Source organism: Sus scrofa, chromosome 9 (assembly GCF_054392235.1).
Source record: "Sus scrofa isolate SSC_HxYL_T2T_F1_AM1 chromosome 9, Sscrofa_HxYL_maternal_Yorkshire_Landrace_v2.0, whole genome shotgun sequence".
NCBI classification, from domain to species: Eukaryota; Metazoa; Chordata; class Mammalia; order Artiodactyla; family Suidae; genus Sus; species Sus scrofa.
Window position 1 is genome coordinate 118,586,334 of NC_139391.1, and position 24,246 is coordinate 118,610,579.

The 24,246-nt window shown below is 42.4% G+C and overlaps 1 protein-coding gene and 1 pseudogene across 3 annotated transcripts in view; one reads left to right on the forward strand and one right to left on the reverse strand.

Annotated features, from left to right (window-relative positions):
- Nucleotides 1–16,221, forward strand: part of PPFIA4 (PTPRF interacting protein alpha 4) — a 75,076-nt gene extending 58,855 nt beyond the window's left edge. For all 3 annotated transcript variants that reach the window (XM_084977553.1, XM_084977557.1, XM_084977561.1), the window contains one exon: nt 15,474–16,221. The gene's annotated coding sequence lies outside the window, so the exon portion shown is untranslated. The remainder of the gene's footprint in view (nt 1–15,473) is intronic.
- Nucleotides 16,222–21,976: 5,755 nt separating this feature from the next.
- Nucleotides 21,977–22,756, reverse strand: LOC110255566 (annexin A2 pseudogene; annotated as a pseudogene).
- Between the last annotated feature and the right edge of the window lie 1,490 nt (nt 22,757–24,246).

The following is a 24,246-nucleotide window of genomic DNA, read 5'->3' on the forward strand; positions in this document are numbered from 1 at the left end:
ACGGGGATGCCCAAGGCAGGGTCTCTGCCCTTGAGGACCTTACTGTCTAGTAGACCCTGGTGGCCACCCAAAGAAGCCCAACCCCTGATGTGAAGGGAGGCCTTCTGGGTTTTGAACTGCAGTCTGCTCCCTCTAGCTTCTATCCTTTGGTCCCAGTTTTTCCCCCTAGGACCGTTTGGACTAAGTCTGATCCCTTCTCCTGTGACAGATGAGACAGATATTCTAACCAGTGACAAGGACAATAAGAGGAAGAGAGATTGTGCTGGGGATTCAGGGAAGACGTCACAGGGGAGGTAAGATCTGAATGGAGCTTGAAAAACCTGTCTTCCCTTCCTCTCATTGTGCTGAGGAGCCAGGAAAATGCTGGTGTCCTTTCAGGGTAAGGAACAGAGATAAGGAAGGGACAAAACTAGACAATTTTTTTTTTCAAAACCCAAGCATGTCGAGGTGGAGTAGCAAGGTCTGTAATTTGGTTCTTGGCCTTTGAGATGAAAAAAGTGTAATAAAAAGTGGCAGCATGGGGGCTGTAGGCTATAACCTTGCTTTGATCCTGTCTAGATGAACTGAAAAAGAATCTATATTTTTAACGCAAATCCCACCAAGAAAAAAAAAGAAAAGAAAATCCTTACCTCGGTTTACACTCTTGTCCTCTGAGCCCTGAGAGAAACAGTGACAGTGAAATTACTATGGAAAAAAAAGGAGTTCCCATTGTGGCTTAGCAGGTTAAGGACCCACCACTGTGTCTGTGAGGATGCAAGTTTGATCCCTGGCCTCCCTCAGTGGGTTAAGGATCTGGCGTTGCTGCAAGCTATAGCATAGGTTGCAGATGCAGCTTGGACCTGGTGTTGCTATGGCTATGGTATAAGCCAGCAGCTGCAGCTCCAATTCGACCCCTAGCCTAGGACTTCCATATGCTGCAGGTGTGGCCCTATAAAAAAGGAGAAAAAGGAAGAAATTACTATGGAAACCCAGAAATTGTGTTGTTTTGTTCTTTTGGGATCCAGTCTGCCTCACCCTTAAACAATATGTCCACATGCTCTAAAAATGGCAGCAGGAGAACTGGGCTTGTTCTGTGATGATTTCCAGGATCTTACTCTCTCGGTGGGTGTGGATCCGTGTGAATGTAAAATTACAGTGCAGGAGAGAGCTATTTTAATTCAGCAGTAAACATAGGGGCCATGATCAATTACAAATGAGTGGGTTCATCAAATGAGTGTTTAAGTTTATAGAAAATCAAAACCACCAAAGACTAGCATCTCTGTGGAAGGCTTTAAGGAGGAGGAGAGGACTAGGCTGGATCTTGGAGAAAAGAATTTGGATGAGAAGAGGAGAGGGAGCACTGGGTAGCTGGATTTATATGGAGCTCAGGGTTCAGGTAAGTGGGTGATTGGACAAGTTTGTGGAGAGGGGAGGAGGCCCACCTGGCAGCCTGGAGGGTCTTGAAAACTGAGACAAAGAGACTGCATAGAAGACCATGACAGTGATCCAGGAGTGAGGTGCTGAAGGTCTGAACAAGACCCTCAGCCAAGAGGATGGATTCAACTGGGAAAGGATGTGTGTTTCAGCTGGCAAAGGGATGGTACATGTTTACACAAAGGGAATGGTTATTGTATTAATGAACAGGCATGTGGCACAGGGAAACACCCCCAAAATGCTTGTCCTCTTCCTTGCTTTGTCCTTTCCTCACTCCCGGCCTTTCCCTCAGGCTATTTCCCTAGCCATCCCCACTGTCTCCAAGGCACCAGAGCAGCAGGAATGGGGGAGGGAAAACCTGGCCCCACCCCATGTGTGTATTCATTCACTCTTTCATTCAAGGAACATATATTATGCACCTTGTGCTGGGTATCAGAGTCACTGATGTGAATATGACATCATCTTTCCGCTCGCCAGGTATTCGAAGATCAGTGAGGAAGACATTATGCAAAGTGATCTAATCAAGGTAGAAAGTAATAGGTGATAAAAGAGTAGGCTAGGAAAAGAGCAAATATAATCCAGAGAAGGAATTTGTTCATTTACCCCTTTCTCTGCTCAACTCAATTCATTCCAAAGCAAGACTGGACCTTGGCAAGAGCGGCAAATAAGCTCAGCACCTGCCCTCAGGTTGAGTGTGAGTTTGGCCTTTGTCTCTATGATGTTTGCCTCTGACCAAATGTGAGGGCAAGACTGGGAGCTTAGGGTGACCTTGTATGCCTGCATTTCCATGAATCCCTGTCTGTGGGTGTGTTTGTGTATGTCTTCCAAGTAAGTGGAATGTATTCATGTCAAGTCTCAGCTGTGGGGCACTGACCCTTCCAGAACTGAGAAGATAGGGCTGCCCAGGTGTCTCTGACCTCAGAAACCTAAAGGGGGTGGGGATTGGCCCTTTACTCACTCACCTTGTTCCTCTGTCAGAGCTGAGCTGTGGAAAAGCTGCCCCTAGAGGCTCCCCCTGCAGATTCCTCCACCCCGTGCGAGCTGCCCTCTGATGGATAGGAACACATTGGTGCCAAGCACAGTACAGCCTTTGTGCTCTGCCATCAGCGGTGATCCATCAGCTCTAACCTGACAGCAGGGCGTCAGACCCTAATCCCCACCCCTGCTGGCTTGGGCACTCAGGGCCCCCTGCTCCTACTACAGCCTCCTCCAATAGCAGTCCCACTCCCTCAAGAGGAAGGGAGCCTCCCCAGCTGGAGCTCTGGGGCCAGGCTGTTTGTGCTCCGACTCTGACTGTCTCAACTTGATTCTGCCTATGTGCATGCTGGGCTGATCTCATTTGCGTGGTAGTGGTTGGATTTCAGAATGCTCAGAAATCCCCTCCACCTGACTCCTTCCTTCCCAGTCCCACCTCTCTGACTCCCAGCATCTTCCAGTCCCTACTGACCTGGCAGGGGGGCCAACCTGGGCTGCTGGTTTGCTTGGCTGTCATCAAAACAAGTTTCTCATCCTAGGGTCTCACATGCCTGGGTATAGAGGCTGAAGGGGAAAGTTCTGGAAGGGTGAGAGCCTCTGGCTTCTCCAAACAGGCTCCATATTTTGTTTTCCTAGGCTGATTCTCTGGTATTGTGGATGAGGACCAGGTAGGAGTTGGGTGGCGGGCATGCATGTACATTTCAATAGGGCCTACATGCATGAACATGGCACGCAATTCAGAGTTATTTGTGGGGCAGCAGCTTTGTCACAGGGTGGGAACAGCCCACAGAATCACAGAATGTCAGAGCTGTAAGGTAGTCTAAGGATCAGCTAGAGCTCCTTCTTCCTTCTACATACTGGGAAACTGAGGCCCGAGTAGGGAAGTGACTTCCTCAGGGGTGCACAGAGCACTAATGTCAGAAGTATGAAGCGGTGTACTGATTGAACTTGGGCCTCAGGGCTGAATAAAGTTGCCTCTTCTCCCTCTCTGAGGCTGACAGGTGAAGGGTGCTGCAAGTAAGTACATGCTTTCCAGGTGGACCTGAGGCCACAGGTGGGAGGCATTGAGGGAATTAGAGGTGCTCTAGGTTTCAGGGAGACATTAGGAGAGGTAACGATGGAAAGGTGGGAAGAAGATCCAAGAGTAGGGTGAGAGACAATAGGCTGGTTAGACCAGGGAGGGGAATCTTAAAGGTTCGAGACAGGAGGAGAGGTCTGGAGGCAGATGGGAGCCAGGGTAGAGAGATGAGGGGGAGGGGAGGGCCCCAGGCCTCCGGAGGCCACACATTGTTTCCATTGAAAACTGAGCATCAAATAACCACTGGGAAATCCGTCCCAGGCTGGAATCTGGAGCTCAGAGCCAGGCTCATTCATCAAAAATCTCTGGCTTTGGGGTAGGGAAGTGCAGGTCTGGAGGTGGAAGAGGATGGGTCCTCAGGGAGTGAGAGTCACGGAGAGGTGATTGGTAGACACAAAGCACAGAGCTAGTTTTTAAAATAGCTGGACCCAGACTCAGCAGAGCATGTGTTGCAATATGAACCTGAGGGTCTGTGGAATGATAGGTGAGGATTTCTTAAGAGTAGCCTATGCTCCTATGGGCTGGGCGTTTCAGCTCCTGGTTGAGACAGTTACTGTCAGAAAGTTCAGAGAGAGAGGAAGAAGGAACCCTGGGCAAGGAGTCAGGACACATTTCTGTCATTTCCCCTCTCTGGTTCTCAACTCCCCTGTTGGTAAATCAAGAGGCTAGATTGGCCCTTTGAGAGGTGACATTCTTTTTCTGATTCAGCATGTGGGGCTGGAGGAAGTGCTCTTGGGGTCGGGATAGGAGAACTGTTTTGAGTGTTATTTGAACCAGACCTAGCTCTAAAGATGGGATCAGAGAGGGTAGGTTTCCTTGGCTATTTTGTCTCTTTCCCATCTCCGCTTCTGCTTCCATACTCAATCTCACTGAAAGGCAGCCAGTATGTTCTCTGGACTCATTTCAGCCTACCTAGAACTGCTTGGCCTTCTTTGTCATATTCACCTCTGAACAGCCCCTGCCCCTGCCCCTGCCTGTCCCCCTTCCCTTCCAGCCTCTCCATTCTGCCCTCCGTGTGGGCTCAGAGCCCTAAAATGCCACCCCACCCCCCTTCTAGTCTCTGGACAGCTTCTATTTCTGCCTCTTTGACAAGTTGTGACATATTTGGGAGCAGCTGCTGCCTGGGTGGAGGTGCCTTTGCTTTTCTCCCAGCTCTGTCTTCTCCTCCCCAATACCTCTCCCAAAAGCCACCCCTTCCCAGAATGTGCTGTAAGACCCTCCCTGAATTCCTCTCTCTGGAACTCAGACATCCAGCTTTTCCTAGGTTCCTGCGGGGTGGCCAAGGCTCTAAACGGATATAAAGGGACCCTTATGGGATAGGAAGTCATGTGACAAGGTATAGAGAATAGGATCTCTTCTTCCAAGTCCTATGCTGGGTAGTTTGAGGCAAATTTCTTCCTCCTCTGGGATTCATCTTTCTATCTTTAAAATGGGAATGGGGAGTTCCCGTCGTGGCGCAGTGGTTAACGAATCCGACTAGGAACCATGAGGTTGCGGGTTTGGTCCCTGCCCTTGCTCAGTGGGTTAACGATCCGGCGTTACCGTGAGCTGTGGTGTAGGTTGCAGACGCGGCTCGGATCCCGCGTTGCTGTGGCTCTGGCGTAGGCCGGTGGCTACAGCTCCGATTGGACCCCTAGCCTGGGAACCTCCATATGCCACGGGAGCGGCCCAAGAAATAGCAACAACAACAACAACAAAAGACAAAATAAATAAATAAATAAATAAAATAAAATGGGAATGATGAGTAGTCTTCCCTGTCAACTCTAGGTAGTTCTGCCACCTATTAACTGTAGAGACTTGTGAACTATCCCTGTGCTATTGATACCATTACTCTTGTCTTCTCTAAGGAATTTTACCCCATTGTCCTTCTTTCTCCCAAATATGTTTAGTTTCTTTCTCTCTGCTGGTCTTTCCTCTTAGCTCATAAACATGCTGAAGGCTCTCCCATCGAATAGTCCTTCTTGGAGTTCCCGTAGTGGCTCAGCAGTAAGGAACTCTAGAATCCATGACAATGCGGATTCAATCCCTGCCCTTGCCCAGTGGGTTAAGGATCCGTCATTGCCATAAGTTGCAGTGTAGGTCACAGGCCTTGCTCAGATCTGGCATTGCTGTGGCGGTGGTGTAGGCCAGCAGCTGCAACTCTGATTCAACCCCTAGCCTGGGAACCTCCATATGCCACAGGTGTGGCCCTAAAAAGCAAAAAAAAAAAGTTCTTTTTTCCCCATGTAGCCCTTCAGCTAAGTCTCAGTCACTAACCTTCCCTTCTTCAAGTTTCTCGAAAGAGGAGTTTACACTTACCCTTTCCACTTCCCATTCACTTAACTCCTCACTGGTTTCTTCCTTACCTGGGACACTAAAACTTCTATTCCCCAAATATCAGACAGCCTCACTAGATGCCAACTCCAGGAGCTATTTCTCAGCTTTAACCTTACTTGATTGGTTTGTGTCATTTGACAATGTTGACCACATCCTCCTTAAAACTGTTTTCTTAGCTTCCACGACCCCTCCATCTCCTAGTTCTTCTCTGGTTTCCCTCAGCATTGCTCCTTCACTCTTCTCTTTCCCCTCCTCTTTTTCTTCATGAGCTTGTCCTCTGTCTGCCCTGTAAGAGGGATTTTCTACCCTCAGTCCTCTTCTCTACCATCTTCTTAGATAATCTCATTCTCCCACCTAGGTTTCAACTACCATGTCTAAAAATGTGAGCTGTTCTAAACTGTTATATATTGATGACTCCCAAATCTATACTCCAGCCTTGTTCTCTCCCCTGATCACACATTCGAGGTTCTGTTAGATATCTCCACATACATATCCATTTTAGGAGTCTCGCAGTCTCCTAAAATTAAACGTATTTGCTATGGAATCCATTTACTCACTTCCTCCATTTCAGTCTCTCCCCTGTTGGTAACTAATGTGACCACCCACCCAATATTTCCTCTCTCTTAACCTTCCAAATCCAGTTATTCAAAAAGCCCTTCAGGGAGTTCCCGTTGTGGCGCAGTGGTTAACGAACCCGACTAGGAACCATGAGGTTGCGGGTTCGGTCCCTGCCCTTGCTCAGTGGGTTAACGATCCGGCGTTGCCGTGAGCTGTGGTGTAGGTTGCAGACGCGGCTCGGATCCCTCGTTGCTGTGGCTCTGGCATAGGCCGGTGGCTACAGCTCCGATTCAACCCCTAGCCTGGGAACCTCCATATGCCGCGGGAGCGGCCCAAGAAATAGCAACAACAACAACAACAACAAAAAGACAAAAGACAAAAAAAAAAAAAAAAAAAAAAGCCCTTCAGGGAGTTCCCATCGTGGCTCAGTGGTTAGCACATCCGACGAGGAACCATGACGTTGAGGGTTCGATCCCTGGCCTCGCTCAGTGGGTTAAGGATCTGGCATTGCCAGTGAGCTGTGGTGTAGGTTGCAGACGCGGCTCGGATCCCTTGTTGCTGTGGCTCTGGCGTAGGCCAGTGGCTACAACTCCAATTAGGCCCCTAGCCTGGGAATCTCTATATGCTGCAGGAGCGGCCCTAGAAAAGACAGGGAAAAAAAAAAAAAAAAAAAAAAAGCCCTTCAGTCTCTGCTCTCCTCTGCACCCTAACAATTCATAGAATTCCTAGCTTCACCTAGGTCCAGGAATTATTTGCGTTCCCACTAGGTATAGCAAGAGCCTCACAAAAGGGTCACACTTAGGGTCACACTTAAGCAGTAAAGTAAAGTACTCTATGTATGCTTTTTACAAGTTTAAAAACAAGCTTCAAACAAACGATCAAACTAATAACTTCCAGCCAGCACAAAGTCCAACATTCTTCAAAGGAATATGATAAAATCCAACACTCAGGAGTTCCTGTGGTGCATTAAGAACCCCACTGTATCAGCTCGGCTTGTTGCAGAGGCGTGAGTTCAGTCCCTGGCCTGGCACAGTAGGTTAAAGGATCCAGTGTTGTCACAGCTACAGCATAGGTTACAGCTGTGGCTTAGATTTAGTCCCTAGTTGGGAACTTCCATATGCCGTAAGTGAGGCCATTAAAAAAAAAAAAAAAAGTTGACACTCAATTATGTAAAATTCACAAGGTCTGTTATATAATCAAAAATTAGTAGGCAGCAAAGAAGCAGGAAAAAAAAATATAACCTATAATCAGGAGAAAAATTAGTCAGTTGAAATAGACCCATAAATAATAGAGATGATAAAATGAGCAGACAGGGCCATTAAAAGAATATTATAAATATGTTCAGTATGCTTAATGATTTAAAGAAAAACATGAGCCTAATGAGAGAAATAGAAGATAAAAAATAATTCAAAATTCATCAGATAGGATTTATATATTAGTCAGTTTTGGCTGTCATAACAAAATACCATAGACTGGATGGCTTAAACAACAGAATTTTATTGTCTTAGTTCTAGAGACTAGAAATCTGAGATCAGCGTGCCAGTATGGTTGGGTTCCTGTAAGAGATCTTTTCCTAGCTTACAGATGGCTGCCTTAATGTGTTGTGCCCCCATGGCCTTTCCTCAGTATAGAAAGAGAACAAGCTCTGTGGTGGTGCTTCCTATAAGAGTAATAATCCCATCAGACCAGGCCACTTCCCTCATGACTTAATTAACTCCCCAAAGCCTTGTCCTTAAATACCATTACACTGATTTCATTGAGGAGTTAGGGTTTCAACATGTGAATGGGGGCAGACACAGACATTCAGTTCATAACAGTAATCGATTAGACATTACAGGAAAAAGTTTATTGAATTTGAATACAAAGCAATAAGAAATAGCAAAAATGAAATTCAAAGATAAAATATTTTTAAAAAGAGCTTCACATTATATGTACATGTAATTGAAGTCCTAGAGGGGGCAGAAAAATATTATAAGAAGTAACAGCTACAAATTTTCCATATTTGATGGAAATTATAAACTCACAAATCTAAGTCATTGAGTCCCAGGAAGGATAAATACAAAGAAAACCAAGGAACGTCATAATCAAATTTTTGAAAATGCATTAAAAAGAGAAATTTTAAAGCAGTCAGAGAAAAGGGGGCATAGTATGTATAGAAGAACAAAGATTTTTAAGAACTGCTGATTTACAATCAGTTAATATAAAGGACAGAAGACAGCAGAACAACATCTTTATAAAGTGCTGAAAGAAAAGCAAATCTGTCAACCATGTATTCTATACCGAATGAAGGTGAAATAAAGACTTTTTCCGAACAAAGATAAGCTGGCAGAATTTATCACCAGGAGATATTCACTATGATAAATGTTAAGGAAGTCCTTTAGGCAGGAGTATGATACAAAATTGAAACTTAGATCTACATAAAGGAATGGAGAACATCGGAAGTGGTAAACATGTGGGTAAATATAAAAAGACTTTCCACCCTCATTTAAAAGTTTATTTAAAAGATAGTTGTTTATTTAAAGCAAAAATAGTAACAATGTATTGTAGGGCTTATAACATAAAAATAAAATGTATGACAACAAGAGCACAAAGAATGGGATTTGGACAATGAAGTATACTGTTGTAGGGCTCTTATATATGAAGTGGTATAATATTATTTGAAAGTAGACTGTAATAAGTTAAAGATGAGTATTGTCAACACTAGAGCAACTAACAAAAATAAAACATAAGAGCAACTACCAAAATATAAAACATAGAGTTATAGTTAGCCAACATTGGAGATAAACTAGAATGTTAAAAAATTCTTAATCTTGAAGAAGACTGGAAAAGAGGCAAAAAGAAACAGATTGATAGGATAAATTGAAAACAATTTGCAAGTTGTTATATTCACACTGGATCAAATCTATCACTGCATAAATATAAATATACTAGAGTAAAGAAATAAGATCCAAATATAGGCTGTCTAGAGGAATCTAACTTGACACAAAGATACCAGTAGGTTGAAAGATGGAATAATATATACCATGATAACATAAATCATAAAAAACCTGGAGTGCCTATATAAATATCATGAAAAGTAGATTTCAGAACAAAAAGTATTACTTGGGATAAAGGGATGCATTATATAAAAATGAAGGGATCAATTTATCAATACAACATTAATCTTTAATGCATATGTATCTAATAGTAGGCCTTCAAAATACATAAAGCAAAATACAAAAAGACAAAACTGAAGGGAAAAATAGACAAATCCAAAATTTTAGCTAGAGATTTCAGAAATCCTCTCAGTATTTCATAGAACAAGTGGATAAAATCAACATGGAAATAGAAGACTTAAGCTAGTCTATCAATCAATTTTGCCAATTGAATTTGGAAGATATTCCACCCAACAATAGCTACACATGACTGAGATAGGCTAGACTACAAAACGAGTCTCAATAAATTTAAAAACATTGATAATAGGAGTTCCCGTTGTGGCGCAGTGGTTAATGAATCCGACTAGGAACCATGAGGTTGTGGGTTCGGTCCCTGGCCTTGCTCAGTGGGTTAAGGATCCGGCATTGCCGTGAGCTGTGGTGCAGGTTGCAGACTCGGCTTGGATCTGGCGTTGCTGTGGCTCTGGTGTAGGCCGGGGGCTACAGCTCTGATTCGACCCCTAGCCTGGGAACCTCCATATGCCGCTGGAGCGGCCCAAGAAATAGCAAAAAGACAAAAAATAAATAAATAAATAAAATAAAGACATTGATAATAAAGAGCATATGCCATGACTACAATAGATTAAATTAAAAATCAATGACAAATTTCTAGAAAATCCCCAAATATTTGGAAATTAAATTTTTTAATAACTCATGGGTCATTATTTATTGAGCCCTTTCTTCTAGGCCCTGTGCTAAGTGCTAGATAACCTGTAATTCATTAATCTTCACAATAATCCCATAAGGTAATTACACTATCACCATTTTGCAGATGAAGACCCAGAATTCAGAGAGGGTAGGCAGGACCAGAAACTCAAATCAGTCTAATGCCAAAGCCCAGCTCATGATCGGTATGTTATTTAACAGTCAACTAGTGAGAGCAGTTGAGATGGGTGCTACAAAGAGAGCTTTGCTAGAAGAGCCCTATTGGGCATGTGGGTAGGGGAGTGTGTGGCTCAGCTGTTCATAGACTGCTTGCCTTCTCACTAAATCCCCATCCCCAGTATCACCCCCAGGCTTGGTGCTCAAGAACCTTCCCTTTAGAAAGTCTCCCGTTGGATGTTTCCTTGTGTTCTTCCCCACCCAGATTCCTCTCTGTTACGGAGCTCCTCTGTAGGTAGCCAGCTCTTTCCCTGACAAGTTCACAGGCCTTTCTCAGATGTTCTCTAAATTCTTCACAGGCTTTCTTGGTCTTCCTCCTCTGAGTCCCACCTTCACTGCCCTCACTTGTGGCTTTCCTAATCTCAGCAAGCCTGCTTTCCGCCCCAGGGCTTTCTAGACCCTTATCTTTGGGCTCTGAGCTCTAAGCAAGCCTCAAGACTGCCCATGTTCCTCGGCTGACTTCTCAGACCAGATCCACTATTGCTGGTCACCTAGAGTCTACCAGTAGTCAGAATATCCCCACACTGTCCAGCACTGCCCAGGGGCTTGCTTTTCCTTTCTCTTTTACTTGAGAGACCCTTGAGCCAGACTACCTGGGTTTTAATCCTAGCATTATCACTTTCTAGCTGTGAAAGTAGCTTAGCTTCTATGTGGCTTCATTTCTTTATCTATTTCATAAGGATAAAAATAAGCCCTGTCTCATACAAGTCACTGTATGGATTAAATGAGTTCATATTTATGTGAACGCTTGCCATGTAGTATGTACTCAGTAAGCTTTAGCTCCATTATTAATATTGAACCTACCTCTGTCCATGTCTCCCCCATCACACTGGGAGCTCCCTGAGAACAGTAGTGTTTATTCTGTCACCCTATCACCCTGGGAGCTCTCTGAGGAGAGGCGCTGTATCTCCCCTAAAAGTGGGGGTTCCCTTATATCTCCCCCATCACACAGGAGCTCCATCTGTGCCTTTCCCTCATCACTCAGGACAGGGATATGAATATGGCAGTCCAGGGGAGCTCCTGGGCAGTAAGGCTGTCTGGGGCAGAGGTCCTGGGAGAGGTCTAGTCCTGGTGAGGGAGTCATGGGGTCCTAGATAGAGATTCCTACACAGGGCAGGTGGCCCCCATAGCGAGCTGGGAAACTCCAGAGACAAGGTGGCCTCCAAGGACTCCTTCTACCCTTAGGAAGGGGCAAGCCAGGCATTGGCCCTAGACTCTCTGTTTATGCACACCGTTCTGAAGATGTCAGCCCCAGACACAAGCTTACTTCTTTCTCTCCATCAAAAGACAGGAGATCCAGTATAATCCAAGGCAAAGGTCAGATCAAGATGGCCTTGATCCTAACCCTGATACTTGCTGGTTGTATGACCTTTTACTCATTTATCATCTTGGAATCTTTGTTTCCTCATGGGCAAAATGGTAATTAGAAACTTTGTTTCTCTGGGCATACCATGTACTCAATAAATTTTGAATGAATGACTGCATACTCCTTTCCTTTCTTTTTGGGGTTTAGAGAAGGGCATAACCAGCCTTGCCTCTGGTAAGTCGAATTCCAGCATCTGCAGGCCAAACGGGTCATCAAGATGACATTTAGTCCATTCCCAGGCTTTAATCCATTCCAAGCACACACTTAAATAAGCTCCCAAAATGGAACCTTTGGTAATACATTCCCATTCTTTGGTTATGAGAAAATCCCTTCTAACATCACTTTACTCCCTCTCTACCCCACCCGTAGTGGCACATCACAGGCATGTTTTGTCTTTGACGCTTCTCTGGAGCTGGGTTGTAGAATGTGTAAGGCATTAGGTCAAGAGTCGTGACATTTGGATTCTAGTCCTAGGTCTTCTATTAACCCCAGTGTGACCCTGAAACGGATGCTAATATTTACTGAGTCTCTAGGGTGTCCTGGCCACTGTGCTAATTGGTACACATACATTACCTCATTCACTTCTTAGAAGTGACACAATCCCTTTACAAAGGGAAAAATCTAAGGCTCAGAGAAGTTAAGAAACTTGCACTAAAATCACACAGCTCTTAAGTGATGAGTTCACGTCTCCCTGACTCCATAGCCTCTTTCCATTGTGTTGCACTGACTTCTCTAGGGCCCATAGTTTCCTGATCTGTAAAATTAAAGAATTGGATTCTGTGTTCTGGAAGGTCTCATCCAGCTTTGACCTTTTGTTACCACCTGCTCAAGGCCTCTGGAAGGATCTTGGGAAATTTGTGCACAGCTTCCTGGCTCGCCCTTTCCTGACCGTCTTTTTTTGTTTGTCTATCTCTAGGGCCTTCTCACAATCCTCTCCAGTGAGTCGGTGTGAGACAAGGAACCAAATGTTTCCCTGAGTCAGGGCAGTTCCATCTGCTGCGTTCCCTGCATAGCAGGCTGTGGGAACGTTGCATTCCACCCTCCAGATCCTGGTGCCTGAAGTGTTTTCCCTGAGCTATGTTGCCTCTCGGCATTCCCCTCTTGGTGGGAGCTTGGACCAGCCCAAAGAAAGACCTCTTTGCTTTTCTGCCTCTGAAAGCAATTGGCTTCCTGGCGGTAAAGGTGTAGTTGGGTGAACCTGCTTCCTGGACCCAGGGACTTTTCCTAAGCAGACTGTTTCCATTCCTAAAGCATCAAGCCTCACACTCTCTGATCACCCATGGAGTTCACACATACAAACATTCACCAACTTTTTTGTTCTATGCTCTCACCCCATCTTGGATCTTTTAAAAATAGAGACATATCCCTGACTTCAATTTTCTAACCATAGTTCACCTCAGCCTACGGTTTGCTTTCCTGTATTTACAGATAGTGAAGTTGAGGCACTGGAAGGTAAGTCAGGAGACCAGACTGGGACGGGATCTCGGGCACCTGCCATTCCCACATCTCCAGTTGCCTCATCATCCCTGAGTGTGTCCAGATTTCTGAAAGTGACAGTTTCATTTGTTTGCTAGTGAGGCTCTCATGTTTCCTGGTCCCGGACTGAAGGGCAATGTTTTCTTGGATTCCTGAACCCATAACCAGCTGCATTTTCCATCTGGTGTGACTTAGTGGGAGCTGGGTAGTCAAGGAAGCACCCTGGGCCTAGAGTAGGATTAATTCAGGGGGGGCAGTGTGACCATCATCACCGTATAATTGTTAACAGCCACATTATCACGCAGGACTTTCCTGTTTATCAGTATTTTTGATAAATACTTTATACACAGTTAACTATTTTGTGTTATTCCAATTTTCAGACTGGGAGTTATAGTTTCTAATGGTACTAATTGAAGGTAAATGCAAGATTAGAATTTGGCCTGACCAACCTCAAAGTCGGTGGTCAGTCTCCTCCATTAAGGTCTGCTACCTCAGACTCAGGCCTTGGATGACCGTGGTAACCACCTCCTCTTCAGAGTGGGTATACAGTAAGTACCCAGCAAGGGCACATGGTGGCTGTCCACTACATGCTTACTAATTAGCTGAGCTAGACAGTGGTGTCCATATCATGAAAGCAAGTCCCTTCTATGGCACAGAGTGAGAGTTCAGGGGTCATTTCTCCTCTGGGTTGACTTGAATGTTATAGCCCACATGCTCCTGTGTCCTGGGGTGAATTCCTGGCCCTTTGGATGTTGATGATATACCCACTGGGGGAAAAATGAAGATGTGATTTATAGAGACGTAGAATTGTAGACTAATAGAGGCAGGAGACTGAATACCTTGACCTTCAAGAGGATTGTTGAGCCTGAGGAGTAGGTGAGCTGCATCAGTTGCCTGGGCCTTTGTTTATTCTGAGACATACAGCCTCTCTTCTGGAGTCATGAATTTGGGAGCATTCTATCCACTCACTGGCGGGCATGCCTGGCACCAGCGCCATAGCCCTTGGAGTAGATTTTGGCATGTTCAGTGGTGTTCATAGCACTTCACTCCCTGCCACATAGAGCAGATGGCACCTCCTGACTTGTCTTCCTTTTTCTTTGTGCTTGCTGTCTGTTCTTTGGGCTTGGCTCTTGGCCTTGGAGATTGATAGCCAAGAGCTTGACTTCTGACTTCTGATATCCACAGAACTCCCCTTCCCCACATATGCTATGTCGAAATCAGAGATGCATGAATGTTCAGAGCTGGGAAGCATCTTAGACCAATTGTCTTGTTTTAAAGAGGAGTCACAGAGAACTAGAGAGAAGGAAGTGGCTTGCCCAAGGTGACAGATGGCAGAGTAAGTCATTTTGGACTTCAGTGCCTACCTGCATTGTCCTCAAGAGCCAGGATATTTATTTAATAAGCACTTGATATTTTCGACATACATAGCCTCACTGCCTTTATCTGGGTGGTCACCTGGTTGTACACACACATGTGTTGTTCAGAGCCTCCCTTCTGCACCTCTCCTGGGCCTGCCAGTGCCCTGTCTCCTTCCCCGCACCCATCAAATTCCTGGTCCAGATTTATACCCCTGTGATCTTGCTTCTTTAAGTGGTTAAGGACTGATGTGACAGGGAGAGATGTCTACACCCTTGGCCTCTCCCCCTTCCCATACAAGCCAGGGTGCCAGACAGACACTGCTTATAGCTACGAGATCTTAGGATGGTTTCTTAGCCTCACAAAGCCCCAGTTTTCTCATTTTGCAAATGGGGTAATAATGCACTTAGCTTAGTGTCTGGCACCCAGTCAGCTAATAACATGTTGTTGTTGTTATTATTATTACTATTACTATTGTTATTAGTGGGACCTTTATTATTCCTGAAAGCAACAATTCTCTGGAAGGCGTCTCCCCTAGCCTGGAGGATGGAACTCAGGCTCCATAACTTTTCTCCCTCCCCAAATACACACAAAACCCACATGCCAGGAGTCCTTGTGGAGTCATCAGGCCTTACCCTGGCCTTATCCATTGTCAGCCAACCACTGGCATTTCACAGATCTTAGCTCTGCTTGTTCTAAGTTATAAATAACCCCCAGACATCTGTTCTATGAAACCCCGATACTGAGACCAAAAGCAGAAGCTTCTCCATCCTTTCCCATCTTATGCTACTTCTGGCAGGATTTTAATTTTCTCTGCTTTCAAATTTAAAGCTGTTCCTTTTTGTGCCTTTTTCCCCAGTCCCAAGCTTGTGGACTCTCTGTCGTCGGAAATGTCGAGGAAATCTCTGGGGAAGAGTTCTCTTAGAAGAAAGTGCCTATTTAGGGAATTGCACAGAAACAGTGTTCTCCTTCCTCATCCGTTGGCCGGGGAGGGCCAGCAGCTGCAAGGTGGAGAGGATGTGCACAGAAAACCTGAGGACCCTGTGAGACAGGTGCCACCATGGCAAAGGGATTCAGAAGCAGTGGCCTTCTAAGTCCCCAGAGCTAAGCAAACCCTCAATCCTGTTGGAGGGAATAAGATAAGAATCCTTGGGACCTTTCTTCACTCTCATTCTCACCCTCTAAAAACACATATTCTTCATAAGGCCTCTGGGCCTCCACCCCTCTCAACTGGCCAAAGTGATAATTAGCTAATCTGGGTGGTTATATGTTATGGACCAAATGTTTTGTCCTCCCATCCCCTGAATTCAAGTGTGATTGATATAATGATGTGATGATATTTGGAGATGGGGCCTTTGGGAGGAAATAAAGTTAGCTAAAGTCATGAGGGTGTGGCCCTCACGATTGGATTAGTGCCCTTATAAGTAGAGACACCAGAACTTGCTCTCCCTCCACATGTTTGCACTGATAAAAGGCTGTATGGACAGAGCACAAAGGCCGCTGTCTCTAAGCCGGCAAGTTCACTAGAACCTGACCATGCTGTCACCCTGATCTTAGACTTCCAGCTTCCAGGACTGTGAGAAAATAAATTTTTATTTTTTAAGCCACCTGGTCTCTGGTATTTTGTTATGGCAGCCTGAGTCAGTAGTACTCTGTAAACAGAATGGCCAGGATGTTCCTTCTTCTCAGGAACAGCATGTCAGTAGGGCCTTCCTGGAGACAGTATCAATGACGGTGTGAAACCCGGAGCCACGTGTTTTTTTCCGTCATGAGCCACATGATCAGAAATCTATAGTAAAGATTTGTACTTTACACATATTTATGTGAAAGACAGTTTTAATTTGTATATCAAATTTTACTCAATGGAAAGTAAGATTTTTAAGTAATGAAGTATACACATAACAATTTAACAAAAACTTGTATTCCCACCATCCAGTTTAAAGAAGACAACATGTTAGCATTGCCTTTGAATGCCTCCCTGATCTCATCCATTCCCTCCTCAATATGAAGTAACCATCATTAATTTTGTACTTGTAATTCTTTGGCTTTTACTTACAGTTGTATCACATTTTTAATCCTTGAATGGCATAATGTTTGATTTTATATGTTTTTGAATATTTTTATCAATGGAAGCAGAGTATACATCTTCTTTTGTGACTTGCTTCTTTTCTCTGTGTTGTGTGTATTACAATTCATTTTCCTTTCATTATAGTTCAGAATTCCATTATGTGAATATAGCACAACCTATGCTTCAGTTGTATTGCTGATGGAAAAGTATTTTTCCCGGTTTGGGAGTACTGAATATTATGCTGCAGTGAATACTCTTCATGTCTCTTGATGCGTGTATGGAAGAGTTGTTCTAAGCTATATATATAGAAGTGGAATTGCTGGCTCACAGAGTATATACATTTTAAACCTTGCTGGATAAAGTAAAAACTGTTTTCCAAGGTGGTTGCACCAGTTTATACTTCCACTAAGGATATTGTCAGATCTAATTTTTGTTCATTTATTTATTTTGTGACAACAAAATGGCTTCTCTTGTGGTTAAAAATTTGCATGTGATAACTAATGAAAACATCAGGAAACCGTCCATGTCTTCCGATGACTAATGAATATTTTTTCAGATATTTTTTGGCCACGTTATTTCATTTGTGAAATTCCTCTTCAAATATTCTGCCCATGTTTCTATTGGATTGTTATTTTCTTATTGAGTATAGCGGTTCCTCATATATTCTCGACTAGTATCCATGGGGATGCAGGTTTGATTCCTGGCCTCACTCACTGGGTTGGGGATCCAGCGTTGCCATGAGCTGTGGTGTACATCATAGACATAGCTTGTATCCCATGTTGCTATGGCTGTGGTGTAAGTAGGCCAGCAGCTGTAGCTCTGATTCAACTCCTAGCCTGGGAACTCCATATGCTGCAGGTGTAGGCTTTAAAAAAAAAAAAAAAAAAAAAAAACGCTTCCACTCAGGTTTGCTTTTTCACTCTCTTAAGATGCTTTTCCACTTCTTTCCCTTTAGAGTTAATGCTTTTAGTTCCTATTTAAGAAATCTTCGCCTATTGCAAGGTCATAAAGGTACTTCCTTCTATTTTTTCCAGAAATTTTGTTTTTTCGCCTTTATGTTATGTCTCTTTGTCTGGAACTGAGTTTTGTATATGATGTGAGGCTGTGAGCAGGCCTCTGAGGTCTGGGCCAACAAACACTACAGTGTCCTCTGCTGTGAAAGCTGTGGGGGGCCTGCAGCTATTGTGGAAGCTTTTGAGGTGCTTAGTGGCAAAGGTTCCAGGGTTCTCCACAGAGCAGGCCACTGGGAACTGTGATGTTACTCATTCTTATAGTCCAAAGTCTTTTTTTATTCCTAGCCATCACAAGACATCTTAGCTAAGCCAATGTCACTAGCAATCTTCCTGTGCAGTTATTCTTTGATTTTCATTCCACTGCATTGCTATAGGTCTTAATCGGACTCTTGGGCCCTCCCGGGGTATTTTTGTCTGTGATAACTGTCTTTTGTTTGTTGGGGGACAATGCTGCTCTCCCTTACTCTGTCATCTTGCTGATGTCACTCCAAGGTTATTTTTGCTGTTTATAAAACACTGCAGATGGAGTTATTTATTTTCAACACTTTCAAGATGCTCTTCCATTATCTTCCAGCTTCTGTGAAAGGTTCACTAATTGTATTATAAAAAAAAATTGTGTTATAGTTGCTCCTTTGCAACAATGTATGTTTTTACTCTGCTTTTAACATTTTCTCTTTGCTTTGGTTTTCTCCAGTTTTACTATGATGTATTGGGGGGTGGGGGGAGGGTTATCTTATAGATATTCTTGAGTCTGTAGCTTCATATTGAAATATTCTAAGATTTGGAATACCTCTATGTGAAGTATCTCTCCAAATACTGCATCTGTCTTATCCTTCTTCCTCTCCTCTAAGACTCCAATTACATGTATGTTGGAATTTTAACAATATACTATATGCCTCATATGTTTTCTGCCCTTTTGGAGGTATATATTTTAATCTGAATATTTTTTATTGATTCATCTTCCAATTTACCAGTACTCTCTTTTGCTTTGTGTGATCTGCTGTTACACTCATCAAATTAATTCTTAATTTATGGTGTTATATGTTTCCATCCTAGGATTTCCATGCAATTCAAATGTATTTTCTTAAATACATTAATCACAGTAAAATTCTGCATCTGGTAAACAAAAAATATGAATCACCTATGGGTCTGGGTTTTCCTTTAGGGGAAGGGGTGTGTTTTGTTTTGTTTTGTTTTGTTTTTTCCTTCTTGGCTTTCAGTCTTTCATGTGTTATCAGTTTTCAATTAATTGCTGGATTTTTTTTTTCTCAGAAATTATGGAAACTCTCAGTGATCTTAACTTCCTCCCAATAAAGCTTTAATTGTCTTCTGGCAAGCAGATAAGTTATGATCAGATTAACTTGATCCAGTTAAGACAATCTGTTTCCATGTTACCCTTGCTTCCAGGATATAGTCCTCTGGAGGCTAAACTGAAAGCTTGAGACACTGAACTCTAATTTTGTCTCCCTTGATCCGTAAGAATAGCCAAAATTTCTACTTGAAGCACTGCCTCATATATGCACAATTTAAGCAAATATCTTAATTGAAATTTGTTTTTAGAATATTGGGCTCAACTGAGGACATTTCCCTTTTCTTTGGATCTTGGCCCTTCAAGTCCTGGATACCAGTTTTTTGCCTTTAAGCTATCCAGCTTTTAAAGTTCTCAGTGTAAGGAGTAATCTTTTCTTTTTCTTTTTCTTTCTTTTTTTTTTTTTTTTTTTAAGCCAAACCTGCAGCATATGGAGGTTCCCAGGCTAGGAGTCCAATTGGAGCTGTAGCCACCGGCCTATACCACAGCCACAGCAACTCAGGATGGGAGCCATATCTGCAACCTACACCACAGTTCATGGCAAAGCCAGACCCTTAACCCACTGAACAAGGCCAGGGATCAAACCCAAGTCCTCATAGATGCTAGTTGGGTTTGTTAACTGCTGAGCCACAACGGGAATTCCAGGAGTAATCTGATACCAATTATTTTTTCGCAGGTAGAAACAAAAGTCTCTCTAAGATAAAAACTTAATGAGAGCAAGGACCTTTTCATCTTGTTCATCATTGTATCCTAGTTTCTAGAGCAATGACTGGAATATAGTAGGTGCGTAATAAATGTAACGGCCCAGTCCTTGGCTTCTACATGAGTCACAGCAGTTATTTGATTTGTCTCTTACACTGCAAGTGAACTTCAAAATCTGGTTGGATGGGGGAGTTCCCGTCCTGGCTCAGTGGTTAACGAATCCGACTAGGAACCATGAGGTTGCGGGTTCGATCCCTGCCCTTGCTCAGTGGGTTAAGGATCTGGTGTTGCCATGAGCTTGGTGTAGGTTGCAGACACAGCTTGGATCCTGTGTTGCTGTAGCTCTGGCATAGGCCGGCGGCTACAGCTCTGATTCAACCCCTAGCCTGGGAACCTCCATATGCCATGGGAGCAGCCTAAGAAATGGCAAAAAGACAAAAAAAAAAAAAAAATCTGGTTGGATACTGCACATGAACGATGATGACATCTCCTGGAATTTTTATTGCAATTACATTGGAACTATGGATTAATTTGGGGAAGAATTTGATATCCTTATAATTTTGGAGAGAACTGATATTTTTATAATTTTGTATAATCTAACTCATAAATAGGATGTCTCTCTCCATTTATTTGAGTCATTAAGAAAGGCAACATAGTTAAGAGCATGGATTCTATAGTCAAACTGCTTTAGTTCAAATCCCAGCTCTGTCACTCAATAGGTTTGTGATATTGTGAAAGTTTCTAATTTCCTTACCTCTAAATGGGATGATTATAATAAAAGTATCTTTCTCATAGGAGTAGTTGAGGATTTGTTAGGTTAATAATTGTAAAGCATTAGAATCATTTGACATGTAGTAGGTTCTGCACAAGTGTTTGTTACATAAAATAATAATTTTCCTTTAATGTGTTTCAATAAAGTTTTAAATATGTTGCAAAAATCTTATAATCTTTTGTTAGATTTATTCCTGGTTACTTCATATTTTGAATGACTATAGTTTTAAAGGTTATATTTTTATCTGATTTTGCTGGTTCATGGAAATAAAAGTGATTAAGTGAAATTGACTTTTGCATATATATATATATATATATATATATATATTTTGTCCACTGAACTTGCAAAATGCTATATTTATTCTCATCATTTATTTATGGGTTTCTTAGGATTTGCCAGTAGATAATCTTATAATCTGTGAAAAATAACAATTTCGTTTCCTCCTTATTAATTTTTTTTATGGCCTCATCCATGGCATATGGAAATTCCCAGGCCAGGGATTGAATCCCAGATGCCACTAAAGACCTATGCTGCAGCTGCAGCAATGCTGAATCTTTTAACCCACTGTGCTAGACTGGGTATCAAACCTGCACCTCCACAGCAACTCAAGCCACAGCAGTAACATGTGTTTTCTGTGGTCCTTTTTATGATAGCCATTCTGACAGGTGTGAGGTGAATTTCTTAAAGTGAATGCTTAGCATATTGATTTTCAGTCTGTTTTATTTTCTAATATAAACATGTAAGACTATAGTTTTTCTCTAAAGTATCACTTCAATCATATTTCACAAGTTTGACATGTAGTGTTTTATCTTTTTTTAATATTTTATTTCTTTTAAAAAATTTTTAAAGTTCATTTTCTTGGAGTATGGTTGATTTGTAAATATTTTAAATTTCCATTATAGTTACTCTTTAATCTGTGAGTTGTTTAATGTTTTTATATCTCTTATGAATGTTGTTTTTGCTAAGTACAATAATTCTAGGAATAGACTTATTTTTTCTTTAGCACATTAAGGATGTTATTTCACCCTCTTCTGACTTTCACTACTGATGAAAAAAAGGAGTCAGACAATTGTCATTTACTTGACATCTTTTCTCTCTGACTGCTTTTAATATCTTTCCTTTTAATTTTTCTTTTATTTTTTAATTTTTAAAAGAAAAATTTAGTTTATCCATCTGTTTGTGACATAGTACACAGAGGCAAAGTGTTTCACATCATAGATCACACTTCTAACTCCTTGGAATGTTTGTGTCTTTGGCTAAAAGGAGAGACTAGACAGGAAAGGCAGGCAATGCTTAGGCAACTAAAATAAGGTTAGGACCAGGAAGAGCAATCCTGGGCCTCACAGGGATGGGCACAAGGGGGCTGTTAATGGGAAGCTGACCTTTTTGGAACTGTTCGCTGGAAGCATAGGAGTACCAATTCTGGACACTCATGCTGTCTCAGGCTTCAGTCAGCCCTATCCCCAGGTACAGCAACACAGTAGTCACTCTTGATGTCTTACTGAATGTAGCAGTACAGCAACTTGTGATTGTGGAAGATCATGATTCTAACCAGGACCTTATCATGAGTTCCCTTGCCCTTCATACAGCAAAATACATTGGTTTGTGAATGAATACATGAGTACATTGGACAAAGTTCAGGAAAGCATTTTCCAGATCTCCTTTGACTTCTTTGTTTTGATGCTCTCTAACATGTCATAACTCTTATACTTTTCAAATACTTTCTGGAGGTGACACACACCCCACTTGGTCATGATGCTGATCTACTTGAGAATTCCTCTCCTCTTCTCTTTAGTATCATAGAGACTCCCAGCATGTTGGGGATATACATAATCAATGACAGAGCCAACCTCTCCTCACCATATGTGTTGGAAACAATGTCCTTTTCCAAATTAGTTATGCGCATTTTCTTGTAGACTCTACTAAATAATTCCCTATAGTTCCTGGTTGGTCCTTGAGCAGATGATCTCCATGAGGGAATCTAGCTTGGAAGCATAATGCTGAGCGGGTGTTTTCAATAGGCCCCAAATCACTTTCTCCAGATGGCTGGACAAGGCTGACTTCAGTGCTAATGCAAGTGCCTTTTTGGTCCTCCTCCGATGAGCAATATCTTGTTCATTGTCACATCTGGTCAAAATGTTGACAATGGTAACCTCATCCACACCTTTTGTCCCGATGCTTATTTCACTGTTAAAAGCATTCTACTCATCATTGAAGATATATGCTTTGAGGGTGTAGCATGATCACCTGCCAGTCTGGATTTGCACAGCATTTCATGAACAGTATATGTTTTGACAGAAGCTGTGTCAGGCACCAAGAGCTATGAGCATCCCCGTATGTGAAATTTTTTTTTTTAATTTTAGACATCCTGAAAGTTTCACTAGGATGTGTTATAGGTGTGGATTAAACTGATTGTGATTAGTTGGGCTTCCCAATTCAGTAGACTATTGTTGGCTATCAATTCTGTTCTGAGAAATTTTCAGCCGTTAACTCTTCAAATATTGCTTCTGCCCCTTCTTTGTCTCATGTCTTTTAGAATTCCAATTCCATATTTCTTTCCTACTTCCTATCTCTTTGTCTCTCTGAACTGAATTCCACATACAGGACACATACAGACTTACAGTGAGGAGATGGAAGAAGATATTACATGCAAATGGAAATCAAAGGAAAGCAGGAGTAGCAATACTCATATCAGACAAAATAGACTTTAAAATAAATAAAATCACAAGAGATAAGAAGGACAATACATAATGATCAAAGGATCAATCCAATAAGATGTAACAGTTGTAAATATATACACACCTAACATAAGAGTGCTTCAATATATCAGACAACTGCTGACAGCCATATAAGGAGAAATCGACAGCAACACAATAATAGTGGGGGACTTTAGCACCCCACTTACCCAAGGGATAGATCATCCAGACAGAGAATCAGCAAGGAAACACAGGCCTTAAATGACACCCTAGACCAGATAGATATAACGGATATTATAGAACTTTCCATCTCAAAACAGCAGAATATACATTCTTAAGTGCATATGAAACATTCTCCAGGATAGATCACATCTTGGGCCACAGATCAAGCCTTGGTAAATTTTAACAAGTTGAAATTATCCCATGCATTTTCTTCGGCCCCAATGTTATGAGACTAGAAATAAACTACAAGAAAAAAACAACAAAGAACACAAACTCATGGAAGCTAAACAATATACTACAGAACAACCAAAGGATCATTGAGGAAATCAGAAAATACTTAGAAACAAATGACAACAAAGATACAACAACCCAAAACCTATGGGACACAGCAAAAGCAGTTCTGAGAGGGAAGTTTATAGCAATACAATCATCTCAGGAAAGAAGAAAAAGCTCAAATAAACAATCTAACCTTACACCTGAATTTTTAATTTTATTTTTTTTGTTTTGGTTTGGGTTTTTTTGTTTGTTTGTTTTGGTTTTGGTTTTATTACTCAATGAATTTATTACATTTATGGTTGTGCAGTGATCATCACGATCCATTTTTATAGGATTTCCAACCCACAACCCCAGCGCATCCCCCCACCCCCTGAAATTTTGAGACCATAAGTTTTTCAAAGTCTGTGAGTCAGTATCTGTTCTGCAAAGAAGTTCATTGTGTCCTTTTTTCAGATTCCACATGTCAGTGAAAGCATTTGATGTTGGTGTCTCATTGTATGACTGACTTCACTTAGCATGATAATTTCTGGGTCCATCCATGTTGCTAAAAATGCCAGTATTTCATTCCTTTCAA